At 42.2% G+C, this 15,445-nt stretch overlaps 1 protein-coding gene and 1 long non-coding RNA gene across 2 annotated transcripts in view; one reads left to right on the top strand and one right to left on the bottom strand.

The window, feature by feature from the left end:
• nmbr (neuromedin B receptor) overlaps positions 1-15,445 on the top strand; it is an 87,143-nt gene that overhangs the window by 15,724 nt on the left and 55,974 nt on the right. The gene's annotated exons all lie outside the window — the stretch shown is intronic.
• LOC148098508 (uncharacterized) lies at positions 647-2,227 on the bottom strand. Its single transcript, XR_015720699.1, has 3 exons — positions 2,043-2,227; positions 1,062-1,235; positions 647-733 (listed from the first exon to the last, which is right to left on the bottom strand). It is a non-coding gene; the product is annotated as an uncharacterized LOC148098508 (long non-coding RNA).

The raw sequence follows: 15,445 nt of genomic DNA, 5'->3' as shown, positions 1-15,445 counted from the left end.
AGCTTCAGCAGTATTTCTATTCATCTTATGAATTCCAGTCTAATGTCAATTCACTGTTTGAGTTCAGTCTTGGTCTTAAACTCCAGAGAATACCACCTTGTTCAATTTTTTTCATCTATTAATTGGGAAAACAGTTTTCTTCTGAGAGATGCTGCTAGAGCTGAAATAGAGCCCAAAGAAACAACAAAGTTTAGTCCCTCTGGATTTTCCATGGAAAATTGTTTTATCACTCACTCAGGTGACTTCTCCAGTGTCACGGATGAGTGATGAATGTATCTCCCACTGGAAACCATTGTGTCCAGTTAAAGTCAATCGACTTTTTCAAGGAGAGTTGTTAGATGCTGTGCTCATGAGGACAATGGGTTTTAAACTTGCAGCACAACACAAAGCTGAAATACTGGATCAACGATCAAAACAGATTGAGCAGAATTAGGTCAAAATGTAATATCCTGATATGATGACACATCACACATGATCCAGCATTGTTCTAAGAATGCAAACTTTCTTCTTGGAAGTTTCCACAGCTGCCAGAAAGGGACAGATTTCTGGCTGGTCTTAATGAGTGGTTGTTGCTCTCTTGTTTTCTCTGGAATTGCTGCACGGAGGATGTAACACCCATGATAAGCGCTGAGGTGTATGTCCTTGTCAGAAATGAGCCGTCCTCAGCTTCCAGGTTAGGAAAAGTGGAACCAGAAGATATTCAAATGCATCTCTCCACAGCTGCTGATGAATTCTACAAAAAACAAAGTTTGTTAAAAACATTTGCAGGTGAATCACCACTGATTTATCACTGACATCCATTTACTCAAAAATTACTGACAAGTGGATAACTAGAATATATAGTTTATAATTTCAACATTGTACTGTAAAAAATGGAACTTTATATGACAAATGTGTGGTGCTTGTGGAATTTTTAACAAGGACCCTACAAAACTTTACAGTACTCATGCTGCCACACTTCTGATGGCTAGGTGTGCAGTTCCTGCTTTAAATGCATTCACTTTTAAGATTAAGAAATCTAAGTGATAAGAGGCCAGAAATGTTTGAACTTGCTTATGAACCTAAAATCACTGAGGCCGTCTCTCCTGCATGAAGTCCAGGTGCTGGTTTTCCAGTGTGTGCGTCTGATGGCCCAAAGCTGACTCAGAGCCATAACACCATCAATGGCTGCAGTATGGAACAGGTGTGGGTGTGTCCTCATCTCCCAGAGGAGTCCAAATTGTCATCAAACAGCCCTACAGACACAAAAATGTGAAAATATAAACAACCAGACTATCAGCAGTGATTTAAGTACTTTAAGACCTCTGTGAAAATCATTTGCAGTATATATCATAGAATTTAAGGCCTTTATGATCACAGAGCATACAGAGAAAAGTACTAAACTGAATCAATTTCAGCTTTCGTTTCTCATGATGTATATTGTATTAATAATTAAATTTCATTATCTGTAGCTTTACCACACAGGTGTAGATACTGTAGGTTCAGTGAATGCTTAGATTGCACTGATTAGAATATACTGGACATTCAAAGCTAAGATTCAGCGCACTGTGTTAGAGGCTGGGATTTAATGAATTCATCATATATACAACCTTTGATCATTGTTTATGTCCAGTTGAGAATGAATCTGTGCACTCACATATTAAATGAGCTGAAATCAGTAGTGTGATCTCCAGTCTTTATATGCTGAATGAGAGAACTGAAAGCTGTTATTTTAATCAGCCTGTTTCAGTTGTTTTAACTCACAAGTATCACAAAGTAATGTGGTAACATCTGGACTGACGAGTTTACTGTCAGCATTTTAATCGCTAGTTTAAAGGCTATAGGCTGCAGCCGTTGCTCTAACACTGTATAAATGTAACAGGCCTCAGTGCTGGTTCTAATAGTTTGAGCTGCTTCCAGCTTTATTTGTGAAGAGCACAGCAGCTTACAAAACACGTAGCTAGCTCGTACAGCTGCGACGTAAAACTTTCATAAGCTAAGATGACCTTAAAATAACGGGGCTACGTGCGGTGATGCTAGCGTTAGCCACGTTAGCACGTTACCTTCACAGGTGGTCAGACTTTGTAAACAGGCACTCAGTCAGAGGTTGAGCTCTCCGTTTCGCTGCAGGGTCCCTTCATTCTTTATATATCCGTGTCGAGCCGAGTGTAAATCCCGAGGCCGAACGGCCTTTGTACAAGCACACAGGCTTCTTAGCAGGGCGAAGCTATGCGCTAGAAACATCCAGGCTGGCAGACAGCCTGTGTCTGACCAACCAATCAGAGAGCTCTTTACATCCCACGGTGTGGCTCATTTGAATAGCAGCAGGATTTTTAAAATGAAGTTGTTAATCCAACTGCTAATCCAACTGCTAATCCACATGTTAATCCCTGAGCGAACAGGAAAGGGAAATGGATTTTGAAATGCAGTTTATTAAAGTGCAATTCGAAAAAGGTTTTTGAAATGCAGTTTATTAAAGTGCAATTCGAAAAAGGTTTTTGAAATGAAGTTTATTAAAGTGCAATTCGAAAAAGGTTTTTGAAATGCAGTTTATTAAAGTGCAATTCGAAAAAGGTTTTTGAAATGAAGTTTATTAAAGTGCAATTCGAAAATGTTTTTTGAAATGAAGACTTAAAAAGAATTTTAAAAATCAGTTTATTAAATTGGAATTCAAAAATGAATTTACAAATGCAGATTTTATTCTACAATTCATTAATTAAGCACAGAATTTTTTATTTCAATGCGCGTGGCTCTTGTGGTCCTCCATAGACTTAAGGCAACCAAATGCTAATCCTATTACTTACCGTATTTCAAGGAATAACTTAAGAACTCAAAATAAACTGAAAACGCTGGGTCAGAGTCCCAGGATTGTGACATTGTGTTTGCTTTGAGTTGGGAAAACTGGGTCAGCTGCAGGAACAGATTATGGTTTGGGGTCAAACACTCCTTGGCTCGCTGGAAGAGTGGAGTGAATGGGTGATCAGGTACTGAAGGTATGAAAACAGGCTCTTGAGATCTAGACTGGAAACTCTGCTGAAAGCTACAGTTTACTTGGATTCCATAAAATAAACGTAAAAATCTGCTGTCACATAACCAGGAGCACTGCTTTTAAGAGAAGAAGAAGAAGAATAGCTCATTATTGCCATTGTTACAAAAACAATGAAAGGCAGTTTGGCATCTCTCCATGTGTCTGAAGTACACAGTAGCATAAGTATTTACACAATAACACAGACAAATTTACATTTACACAAGGAAGATATGTACAAGTTATACATACACCTGCATACATACGGATACGCCCATGCATACATACACGCACATACATACATATATGCATGCGTACATACGTACACACACATATTTCCACATACACGCTTACATTTATTTATATATATATATATATATATATATATACATACACACCACACACACATACATGCCATTCGAGGAGCAGGTGCACTGTGAGGTGCAGTGTGTGCACAGCCACAGATCAGTGATATTGCACATCGAGTGTGTGTGTGGGGGGTGATATTGCACATTGAGGGGGGGGGGGGGGGGTGCTATAATAAATAGCAGTATAATAAATACAGTTTAAAGAGGTAGGGATGTTGGTTGCATTAAAGTATACATAGAAATAAAGTTTAAAAATAAAGTGTAATGTCCATGGGTGTTGGCAATGCAGTTGAGGGTGGAGGTAGGGCATGTTTGACAGCCTGTGGGTAAAAACATCTATTGCTCTGCTGCCCTCACCACCTGCTGCAGTTTCCTCTTATCCTCCGCGGTGCAAAAGTTGAACCACAGTGTGCAACAGTAAGTCAGAAGGCTCTCGATGGTGGAGTGGTAGAAGTTTACTAGCAGTCTCTGGGGTAACTGGGCCTGACGCAGTTTCCTGAGAAAGTACAGCCTTTGTTGTGCTTTCCCTACCTGGTGGGAAATGTTTGTGGACCAGGTAATGTCGGCCGAGATGTGGACTTCGAGGAACTTAAAGTTTTCTAAAGTGCTCAGATCGCTTTGTTCTTCTGAAGTCGATTACCATCTCCTTGGTCTTGGCTGTATTCAGATGCAGGTTGTTGTTTTCACACCATTGCTTCAGATGCTGAACCTCCTCTCTGAGTGAAGAGCTGTTATTATGGCGTCCTCTGTCGACCTGTTTGCCCCGTATGCAAACTGTGGATCGAGGTTTGCAGAGATGGCAGCTTTAATGTGTGTCATGATGAGTTGCTTTAAAGCCCGGCTGTCAGCAGCGCTGCAGTGTGATGAGATATTAGACAAATGCAAACAGCTGAGCAAACAGAGCTGGCCTTCTGAAGTTCTCAAAAGCATTTCCATTTTCATCGATAAATGCTCAAGCAGTAGCTACTACACCACCTCTCTCCCTGTAAATCCTGTCGTGGCTGTCCTCTGACAGGTGGAGCTATGCGGCTGCTGTCCCTGCGCTTCAGAGGAGAACAACTTTTTAATTTATGCTCTCAGCGACGTATATGTGTGTGTGTGCGTGTATGTGTGTGTGTGTATGCGGGCTCCAACACTGCTTCCTTCCACCGTGAAACATGTTATTTCCTTTCCGCTCGTCATCTCATTACTCCTGCCCAGCAATCACTCCGAGCCTGAACAACGCAGAGAAACCAATCTGATGACGCATGAAACACTCCTTTAATTATCCCCTAACGGCCTAATTCTCTGTGAAATCTTCTGCCCTCTGACTCACTTCAACCCGCCGTGATGAGATAAAGCAGAGAGTTATCTGTGCTTTGAATCCAAGGTCAGCTCCGTCTGGAAACAAACAAGAAAACGACAGAACCACGATGCGTTTGGGGACGTAAACCGAAGCTGACAGCCACATCTCCCTGCAGGCGCCACAGGGACTAATGGGCTTCTGAAGTGAAATTCAATTTGCCCACGACATTTATAAACCACATAAAGCAGCGTAACATCCAATAAAGTGTATGCGCTGGACCACAGGCGGGTATGAGAGAAGCTTGGATTTTCAGATAAGTGCGAATAAAGTTAAAATGTTGTCTTAGATCGATACAACAAGCAGGATCTCGCTCTGTAGAGCTTGGAACGTGAACTCCTCTAAAATCCAATAAACCCACATTTCCAGATGTCTGAGAACTGGCAGACTGATAAAAGGCTTTTGATATTGAATGACGTTCATCAGTCTTGCAGTGGTCATCACTCTGCTGATCAGAGTTCGTCTAGTGGACAAACTCGTACTTGTTGTTTCATTTGGGACCTGTGAGAGTTTATCAATTCTCATTCACACGTATCACCTTTTTAATCACACTGCACCTCGTCAAGGTGCTCATTTTACAGACCTTTCAAGTCCATTTTGGGGGGTACAGTACTGTGCAAAAGTCTCGAACCACAATGATTTCTTTATATTTTGCAAGGAAAACAGAAACAGGTGCAGCAATTATTGAAACATGGAAACACAACCAATCAGATGCTTTTCACATGTTACTGCATAGTGGATTCAAATCTGATGGTACTTTTCATGTGTTCATGATTCATCAGTTTATCAAAGAGCTCCAACACCACTGACTGACATGCAGCTGAAACCATGACAGAGCCTCCATCGTGTCTCACAGACGGCTTTAGACTCTCACTGTTGGACCTCACTTTAATTTTAGCCACCAAAAACCTGTTGTTTGGTCATTTTTGATTGGATGTGACAAAGTAAAAAATGATGAGCTGGGAGTGACAGAGTGCTCTCACTAATGTGATAACCTGCTACATATACTGTGACACTGCAGTGGCTCTTATGAAATAATTGTTTTATGACCCACACCTCTGTCTGAAATCTCACTCTGTGCTGTAGCACTAAAGATGACCAAACGTGCACACATGTTCACATACTTTGATGGACTTTGTGTTTCTTACATCTTTTGAAAATGGTCATCTGCATCAAGCTCTGACATTTTTCTGGTTGACCGGTTTGAGTCAGGGCGTCGCACCTGCTGGATCGTGATATCCTTCATTTGGTTTTGGGGTATGTTAAACAGGTTATGAATCGATCACGTGCTTTTAAACGTTAATGGAAAGTGTGGGAAACGTATGAATTGATGCTGTGTCATACTTCACACTCTGCGAGCCGTGCACATGAGGCCATCTGTATGTGAAAAAGTAGATTCTTTTTAATCGAGCGTACATTTCACTTGATGAGATGAAGGCAGCGCTGAGCGCAGAGTGAGTCAGAGAGAAAGTGAAAGTGAACAGAGGGAAACACCAGCGTTTGCTTTACGGGTGGCCGTCAGTCCAAACTGGGATCATAAATTGCCACTTGAACAGATGAATGAAGTCAACTTTCAGCTCAAATATGCTGCTACTTACAACTTATTCTTGTTTTAATTATTCACTGTGAGCTCAGGACAGATGGTTAGTTTTACATCAGCATCCTAATATTCTGAACAGCACTTTTATTTTTCACCACTTTCTTTGCTTTTAGTGTCCAAAATTTACTCTGAGACATTAAAAAGTTTCATTCGAAGCTGTGAGGCGGTGTCACAGTTCTGCAGACTGTCTCTCTGCAGACAGTCTGGTGATATCTTGCTTTTGCTCTAGCATCACCGTTAGAACTTTTTCTATCAGCCTCGGCTGATTTACTGCCACTTAACTAATGATAGATTTAGATACACAAAAGCAGCATCAAGGTGGACAGTAAGCACGTTCAGGCCCTCATTCACAGACAGTTAGTGCCTCTTTAACCAAGCATGACTGATCTTCGCAGGGGTGTTTTCAGGATCTTAGGTTTATGCATATAATGTAATTGGTCTGACACTTAAACATGCAGGGTGGTGTTAAATAATTTAAATCAAATCACCATGTTCTCCCAAACATAACCAGTAGATGAAAAGAGGAACATGGGAGGAAGAAAACAAACTGCAGGAGGTGAGCCAGAGTCTTCTGGTTCACCCTGTGATGCATCCATCATTCCAGTCCCACTGAAATGAGGTGCATCATAAGTCATTTAAAAAGCTTTAATGGTAAACTAGTCTCTCAGCGTCATGAGCTTGACTTGCAGTTTCAGCAACCTGTGTTTTAACTGCTATGCATTTGGTCTGATCATGCTGTGTGGACATATGCGATGCTTTTAAAGACCCGAGCCAACAGCAGGAACTGAAGCACAAACAGAGATACTTCTGCTCTGATTGAAGGTCACGGATCTCGAGTGCATGTGTGTCTGTGTGTGCTTGTCTTGTACAGTCAAGGTAAAGGTCAGTACTTTATGTGAAATGCATGGGACCAGATCAAGTCTGCAGAATGGTAATGCAGCTGGAATCCTCTTTAAATCCGGGGTTTGACCTTTGCATGCAAACTCAGAAGAAGAAAGGAAACAGGAGCAGATGTACATTAATACAGCATGAAGCTGTCGAAGGAGGTCAGTCTTCACTCTCTGTTTGTCTGTTGACTTTGGTATTTGCATGTTTTGTGGATCCATCCAACATTAATAATCAAAAGGAAAGAAAAGGATTTCCAACACCTTGCTTCAGCCTCCGTTTTTTTCTGTGTAAACTTTGGTAAATGTTTCTGAAGCTGTGCTCATGCTTTCCCAAAGGTACCTGAAGCTATCCACACAGCTGTTCCCGATATCTACAGATGTCTACAGAAGCGGGAAGGAGACCAAATATGCACGAGTCAGGAAGACTGAGATCTTGTTGCACTGTTCATTGAGTATCACAGGACTCAGTCACACAGGCAAGCAGACCGGTCGGTCTCCAACCATCGACTGTAATGAAAAGACGTGTGTTTGCCTGACTATCCTGCAGTCGTTGTAGGAAACTGGTTGCAAAGAGGCATGCACTGCTACACTGGAAGGCTCCTTATGACTGCTGCCATCCCTAACAGGTTGCTACAGTGGGGTAAAAAAGTATTTAGTCAGCCACAGATTGTGCAAGTTCCCCCACTTAAAATGATGACAGAGGTCAGTAATTTGCACCAGAGGTACACTTCAACTGTGAGAGACAGAATGTGAAAAAAAAATCCATGAATTCACATGGTAGGATTTGTAAAGAATTTATTCGTAAATCAGGGTGGAAAATAAGTATTTGGTCAATAACAAAAATACAACTCAATACTTTGTAACATAACCTTTGTTGGCAATAACAGAGGTCAAACGTTTACTATAGGTCTTTACCAGGTTTGCACACACAGCAGCTGGTATTTTGGCCATTCCTCCATGCAGATCTTCTCAAGAGCAGTGATGTTTTGGGGCTGTCGCCGAGCAACACGGACTTTCAACTCCCGCCACAGATTTTCTATGGGGTTGAGGTCTGGAGACTGGCTAGGCCACTCCAGGACTTTCAAATGCTTCTTACGGAGCCACTCCTTTGTTGCCCGGGCGGTGTGTTTTGGATCATTGTCATGTTGGAAGACCCAGCCTCGTTTCATCTTCAAAGTTCTCACTGATGGAAGGAGGTTTTGGCTCAAAATCTCACGATACTTGGCCCCATTCATTCTGTCCTTAACACGGATCAGTCGTCCTGTCCCCTTGGCAGAAAAACAGCCCCATAGCATGATGTTTCCACCCCCATGCTTCACAGTAGGTATGGTGTTCTTGGGATGCAACTCAGTATTCTTCTTCCTCCAAACACGACGAGTTGAGTTTATACCAAAAAGTTCTACTTTGGTTTCATCTGACCACATGACATTCTCCCAATCCTCTGCTGTATCATCCATGTGCTCTCTGGCAAACTTCAGACGGGCCTGGACATGCACTGGCTTCAGCAGCGGAACACGTCTGGCACTGCGGGATTTGATTCCCTGCCGTTGTAGTGTGTTACTGATGGTGACCTTTGTTACTTTGGTCCCAGCTCTCTGCAGGTCATTCACCAGGTCCCCCCGTGTGGCTCTGGGATCTTTGCTCACCGTTCTCATGATCATTTTGACCCCACGGGATGAGATCTTGCGTGGAGCCCCAGATCGAGGGAGATTATCAGTGGTCTTGTATGCCTTCCATTTTCTGATGATTGCTCCCACAGTTGATTTTTTCACACCAAGCTGCTTGCCTATTGTAGATTCACTCTTCCCAGTCTGGTGCAGGTCTACAATTCTTTTCCTGGTGTCCTTCGAAAGCTCTTTGGTCTTGGCCATGGCGGAGTTTGGAGTCTGACTGGTTGAGGCTGTGGACAGGTGTCTTTTATACAGATGATGAGGTCAAACAGGTGCCACTCATACAGGTAACGAGTGGGGGACAGAAAAGCTTCTTACAGAAGACGTTACAGGTCTGTGAGAGTCAGGGATTTTCCTTGTTTGAGGTGACCAAATACTTATTTTCCACCCTGATTTACGAATAAATTCTTTACAAATCCTACCATGTGAATTCATGGATTTTTTTTTCACATTCTGTCTCTCACAGTTGAAGTGTACCTCTGGTGCAAATTACTGACCTCTGTCATCATTTTAAGTGGGGGAACTTGCACAATCGGTGGCTGACTAAATACTTTTTTGCCCCACTGTATAACTGCCAGACTTTCTGTCGGCCTTCGTGACTGAAGCACTGAATGGTGATTATACTCTGTTGTAGATGCAGACAGTTCACCTGAGGGGCAGAGCTGCTCTCTGGACGAGTCTGTGCAGCTGCAAAAACTGGTAGGCACATGGACATCCACTCATTGTTTGATAATGACCTCAGCAGACCCAAAGATGCAGAAACTATAACGCCTATATAGTTTCTGCATCTTTGTACTATAACGCCTGTGTGATTGTACCTTCGTCCTACTATGGTTTATGGGTTTGGACAATCTATCACACCAGCATTGTACACTTTAGAGGGACTACTTAACTACTTAACAAACGTATCACAGTTTTTTTTTATTCAACCTAAATATAGAAGCAATAATGGTGATAAAATAAGTAAAATCTATAATTTGGCTATACACAGACTCCAGTTACTGCACTTTAAATCTAAAAGTAATGGCATAAATAATGTGGTCCAATAATAATCCATCCATCCATCCATCCATATCCATCCATCCATCCATATCCATCCGTCCATCTGTCCAATAATAAGCTCTATGAGGTCCATTTGTGTAGAATTTGCCTATAGGGACAGAGTGAAGCAGACAGCAGATTTTATATGAAATTTATGAATATTTTAGGTCCTAGAAATGGTTGTCATGCAGTATGGGTGTTTTCTGATGTGATTAATAATTTCCTAAAAAGCGTGGGTACAAAAATGGTTTAGTTTAGGTTTGGAGAATGTGGTGATCATCTCACTGACCACAGATCGCTCTGTTTTGGATATTCTCTTTTAAAAACTGTTGAAACAACTGAACGTGACTTGGACTAAATGAATGAATAATTTCCTTCAATGACGTGAAAGGAAGCCTCTGTAATCAGAAGCCCTGCAGGGGCTCCTGTTCCCGTTTATTTACCAGCAGACGAAACGTCTGACCCTGATGGCCTCTAATCAGCCCCTAACGAGCCTAAAGGCCACTAACGAGCTTATAATGGCTCCTAACTCGCCTGAAGGTCCTTGAAGAGGATAACAAGCCTAATGCATAATTAGCATGGTGATTGGAGTGGCTATTGGAGCCTAGATCGTTTCCCGTCAAGATGATGCACAGAAGTACCCCGTTCAATCCTCAAACCTATGAGGCGATTGGTGCCGGGGGCCCAAACCCTTCAACAGAAAGCTGGTCAGAGGCTGTAAAGCTCTGAACATCGCAGTATGTGAGAACACATTAAAAACTAGCTGTTTTTTTTTCCCTCAGCCTGTCTGTTGCCAACACTCAGAGGCAGAAACCTTTGCTGGTTTTAGGTCCTCATTATCAAGCAACCTTTCATTTAGCATGGATGATTGAAGAAATGTCAAGGCTTTACCGAGCAGCCATCCACAGAGCTCTGTGTACATCCAACCCAACCAAACGTCTTATGCACTCCTGCAGGAACGTCTTTGACATCTGACTGGTTTACAGAGCTCTCAGGGTCCCCCCCCCCCCCCCCCCCCCCCCCTCTTTAGCACATAAATGTGAATTCCTCCCTCTGGTAATTCCCAGCAGGCTTTTGCAGTCTCTCTTTGGAGGTCTCAGCTGTGTCGATGGTGTATCATTAGATTGCCAGATTGTACTGTAACTTAAACTCAGTACTTAAACCATGATGGGACTAATTAACGTGTAACAACACCAGCGTGATTCAGCACTGAGGGGCAAATGAGGACTGTGTCACGAGGTTTGGCTCCAGTAATGATGCAGTGATAATTACAGCACGAGAAAAAACTCATCTATTAAAATATTAAGAAAGCTGCTTAAAAACTAACCATGGTGCAGTTCTCCAGTTTGATTCCAGGAGGAATTCTGGATTCCAAAGAATCATTTATTAGATGCTGTGCAGCCCTTACATAGAGGCGCCATCAATAAACAAGCTTTCGTTTTTGTGTGTAGACAGAAAATGATGGTCTGAGTTTCCTGGTGAGTGTGTGACTCTGAGCTGAAAATAAGGAGCAGCGAATGCAGAAGTCAGGAATCAAATGTCATAGCCTCCTGATAGCAGAGAGCAGCCCCTGCAGCCCAGGAGGATGGGTTTGTGTGATCAAAGATTGGCAGGGAAAGAAATCAAAGCTAAGCTGAAGAGGAAGAAAGTATTTCTTTCACCCTTTGTTTGTGGATTTGATTTTTCTTTCAACAGCCTGCCAACGAAGCACCGGCAGCAGGAGTCCTGAGAAGTGGAATTAAAAAACAAAAAGAAGACAGTCAGAGAAAATCTGCTGATCTGATTTGTGGCGTGATTATAAAATCATCTGATGAAGTGGGTTAACAGTATCACGTGACTTATTCTGAAGGGTAAAAGGTCTCAGGAGAGCAAAAGGCTGCTGAAGTGGAGTATTTAAGAAGTGATTAAAGTGATCTTCAGCTCTCACCCTCAACACTTTCTTTAACCCTGTCCTGAATTTTCTTCCAGCCATTTCACCCCCCCCCCCAAAAAAAGAAAAAAAAGAAAATGAAAATGAAAATTTTAATTTAAAATGTAAAACTAAAATTTCCTCTTCAGCAGACCTCCTCCCTTGTTGAGTCATTATGAGCAGAAATCCTTTTTTTCTCGTGAATTGTTGTGTATTACATATGTATTACATATTTCATTGTCTATCCTTTTTTGTTACTTAGCCTGACCTGTCTCCCCAATGTAAAGTTTGTATATTGTATGTATGGTCGACTAGGTCTGACAGACTGCTTAGTCAGTACAACATCTACGCGTGAGCTGCCTTCTTGTTGTGACTCGTGGCTCAGCATACATATCAGTTTGCATACGTATTTGCCTACACAGGGCACTTTCAAACTTACCCTACCATGCTAGTGTGCAGTTGTCCAAAACCCCAGCAGCCTGTAGCTCAGTGTGGACTACGCTATGTGCAGCTTAATGCTGACTGGTTGAAAAGTGGGCTGAAACAAGGATGCGAGCAATGGCAGCCTTAAAAAATTTAAAAAAAAAAAAAAGCCTTTAATATGGAGGACAGATGATCGATTGGGAGCCGAACGGGAGGTTTTAATTCTGTCTGATGTCTCTTTGAACTTCTGAGCAGCTGCCACGGACATGCAGCTTGTGTTGGACCAAAAACCCACAGCTGGTCAACAACTGCGCTGCTGAATAATGACATTTCTGGGGGAGGACCCATGCTGGCTTGACTGATTTATTTTTTAAGGCGTTGCTTTCTTCGCCTCTCTCAAAGGGCCTTTACACTTTTCCCCCTTCTCTCTGAGGCTGCCCGAGTCAAAACAACTATTTATTTTCCAGTCCACGTCTTCAGTCTTCCTCTGTTGACTGTAAAACTATTGACAGTTTTATTTCGCCGTCAGTGAAAGCACCTTTTCTTTAGCTTTGGACCTTCACAGCACGTCGAACCGCAAAGCCCGAACTGCAGACTGCTCTCACAGAAGCCAGGTCACGCTACTCGCCGCACTAAACTGAGCATTACCAGTTGTGTAAATGTGTCTGAAGAGCATGATTTACTGTTGTGAGAGGACAAATTCACACAGCAGCTGGTCAGTGTATGCAGCCACAGGATGACTCACGACTGACCAGCATTGTGGTTTTATCAGCGGGGCGGCAAAGTCCAGGAAATTGCCTTCTTCACATGCTGAGAGTGTTGGAGGTATTCTGGGATGCAATTATAACATAACAAAGCCTTAAAAAAAACATAACTTGCGGATGTTTTGGTGTAGTTGCTGTAGTAACTTGTGTTTTGGTGGGAGGGGCCATGTAAAGGCTATGTATGGATGTCAAGAACTGTTAATGGAAGAAAGAACCGTGTATCTGCTGCAGAGACACAGAAGAGCTTCAGGTGACGTTTATGGTCCTCGGCGGTCAGCAGATGAAGTCGTGCGAGAACAAACAGAATGATTTCAAAGTCAAAGCTTGGCGCTCAGAGCCCACCATAATTGTGTTTTTAGAGTCATTCAGGCATGGAAGTGTTCATTTTAAGTCCATCATGCTGCAGACAGAAGGTGGGCTCATCCTGCTGAGAAAGGATCTATTTTTAAAACTTGAACTTTAAGGGAAAGTGTCAAGTCTTCAAAGTCTGGAGCTGTGTGTATTGGTTATATTCAGAGCCAAACATTTCCTCTAAAATCTACTCATGACCCTCAAAGCTTTTAGTTAAGAGATTCAATTATTTTTGGGGGGCATGACTTGAAGAAAAAGCTGTTTTATCATATGTAAAGCGCTATACAAATACAGGCCATTTACCATTTATCATATGTCTGCACTTTAAGAGGGCGCAGATTGGGATTGCTCAGTGTTGTTTAATTAGGAATTTTAATTAGGAATCGGAAGGTAAGATTAAACGTGCTGGTGTCCTGTGGTTTTGAGATACATTTCTGAGGGGCTTCTGAGAAACAAATCGCAGAGGAGCTGCTTTTCTGTTGAATGTTTGTGACACAACTGCCACAGATGAAAGGAGTAGTCGTCATTGTTTCAGCATGATTATCACCCATATTAACCTAAGCGAAATCTGAAATCTCAAGAGTTGGGAGTTCGCCTAGCAATCGGAAGGTTGCCGGTTCGAGCCCCGGCTCGGTCGTTGTGTCCTTGGGCAAGACACGTCACCTACCGCCTACTGGTGTTGGCCAGAAGGGCCGATGGCGCGATATGGCAGCCTCGCTTCTGTCAGTCTGCCCCAGGGCAGCTGTGGCTACAACTGTAGCTTGCCTCCACCAGTGTGTGAATGGGTGGATGACTGGGTGTGTAAAGCGCTTTGGGGTCCCTAGTGGGGACTAGTAAAAGCACTATACAAATACAGGCCATTTACCATTTACCAATGTTTGTGACACAACTGCCACAGATGAAAGGAGTAGTCGTCATTGTTTCAGCATGATTATCACCCATATTAACCTAAGCAAAATCTGAAATCATGTCATATATAGCATTATGTCATTATGTCAATTACATGTAATTTTGTGATTATGTATAATTTTCCAGTCTTGCATGCCCATAATCTTGATTGTGAATAATGACCTCTGGACAGATGAATCATGTGTTTGGTCGTAGTTATAGTAGACATGTTTGGCAGCTGACCCCTTTTTACTTTAACTCCAGCTTCAGAATTGCAATTCTAATCACAGGCATGTGATGTCACAGCGGAAGGGTTGGATACAACCCCAGCTGCCATAGGGCAAGAGGCGGGTTACACCCTGGACAGGTCGTCAGTCGGTCAAAGGGCTAACTCAAAGACAGGCACAAATTCACAGTCTTTTCAAGCTGTTAGCGGATATTTTGTGTTTTTTCTGTCAGAAAACCTCTCCCTCGTGCAGTTGTTTTGCAGCCTCACAGCAGAAAATCTATTCATGCAAGAACCTCGTAGCACCTGCAGTGGTGGAAATGTTCTGGTTTCAGGTTGCTTTGCTCCCTGAGGGACCAAGCTTTGAATTCTCCATCATAACAAAGTGCTTGAAGAAAGTGTGGAGCCATCTGTTCAAAAGCTGAACTAGAAGTACAACATCTTGGTTTTTAACTGACTTTAAAAATTATTAACATATTTTATTCTGAATTTACCGGTAATTTAAATAATTTTTAGGTTCTCTTCTAAATTTACCCAATTTCTAAGAGAATATTTTAAATATATATTTTAGTCTATTCTTAAAATATTCTTGAGAGCTTGTCAGTGTTTATTTCCTACATTTTTCCTTTCGTATATTCATAACAGGTTTATTTTAATGTTACTGAATCTGTTCTGAAAAAAGACTTAACTATATGAGTGATAGGGGAAAAGGTAAAACTCTAGAACTGGAGTGCTTTCTCTGGTTAATGACGTTTGGTGACAAACAGCTTTATAAAATAGGGAAAAAAGGTCACATGACTACTCTTATCTAAAACGCTGCAGTCCAAAGTCAGATGATTTTGATTGGCCAGATATCTTAAATATAACCTTTCCCTGCTTCTATCAGCAGTCACATTGGTACTAATGACTGGACTCCACTGGCTCCAGTGACAGCCTTACACGCTCTGGCATGTAAGGCTGTCACACATGAAG

The sequence above is a fragment of the Neolamprologus brichardi genome, chromosome 15, assembly GCF_056152115.1.
Source record: "Neolamprologus brichardi isolate AB-2024 chromosome 15, ASM5615211v1, whole genome shotgun sequence".
Lineage (NCBI taxonomy): Eukaryota > Metazoa > Chordata > Actinopteri > Cichliformes > Cichlidae > Neolamprologus > Neolamprologus brichardi.
This window is presented reverse-complemented; position numbering and strand designations above follow the sequence as displayed.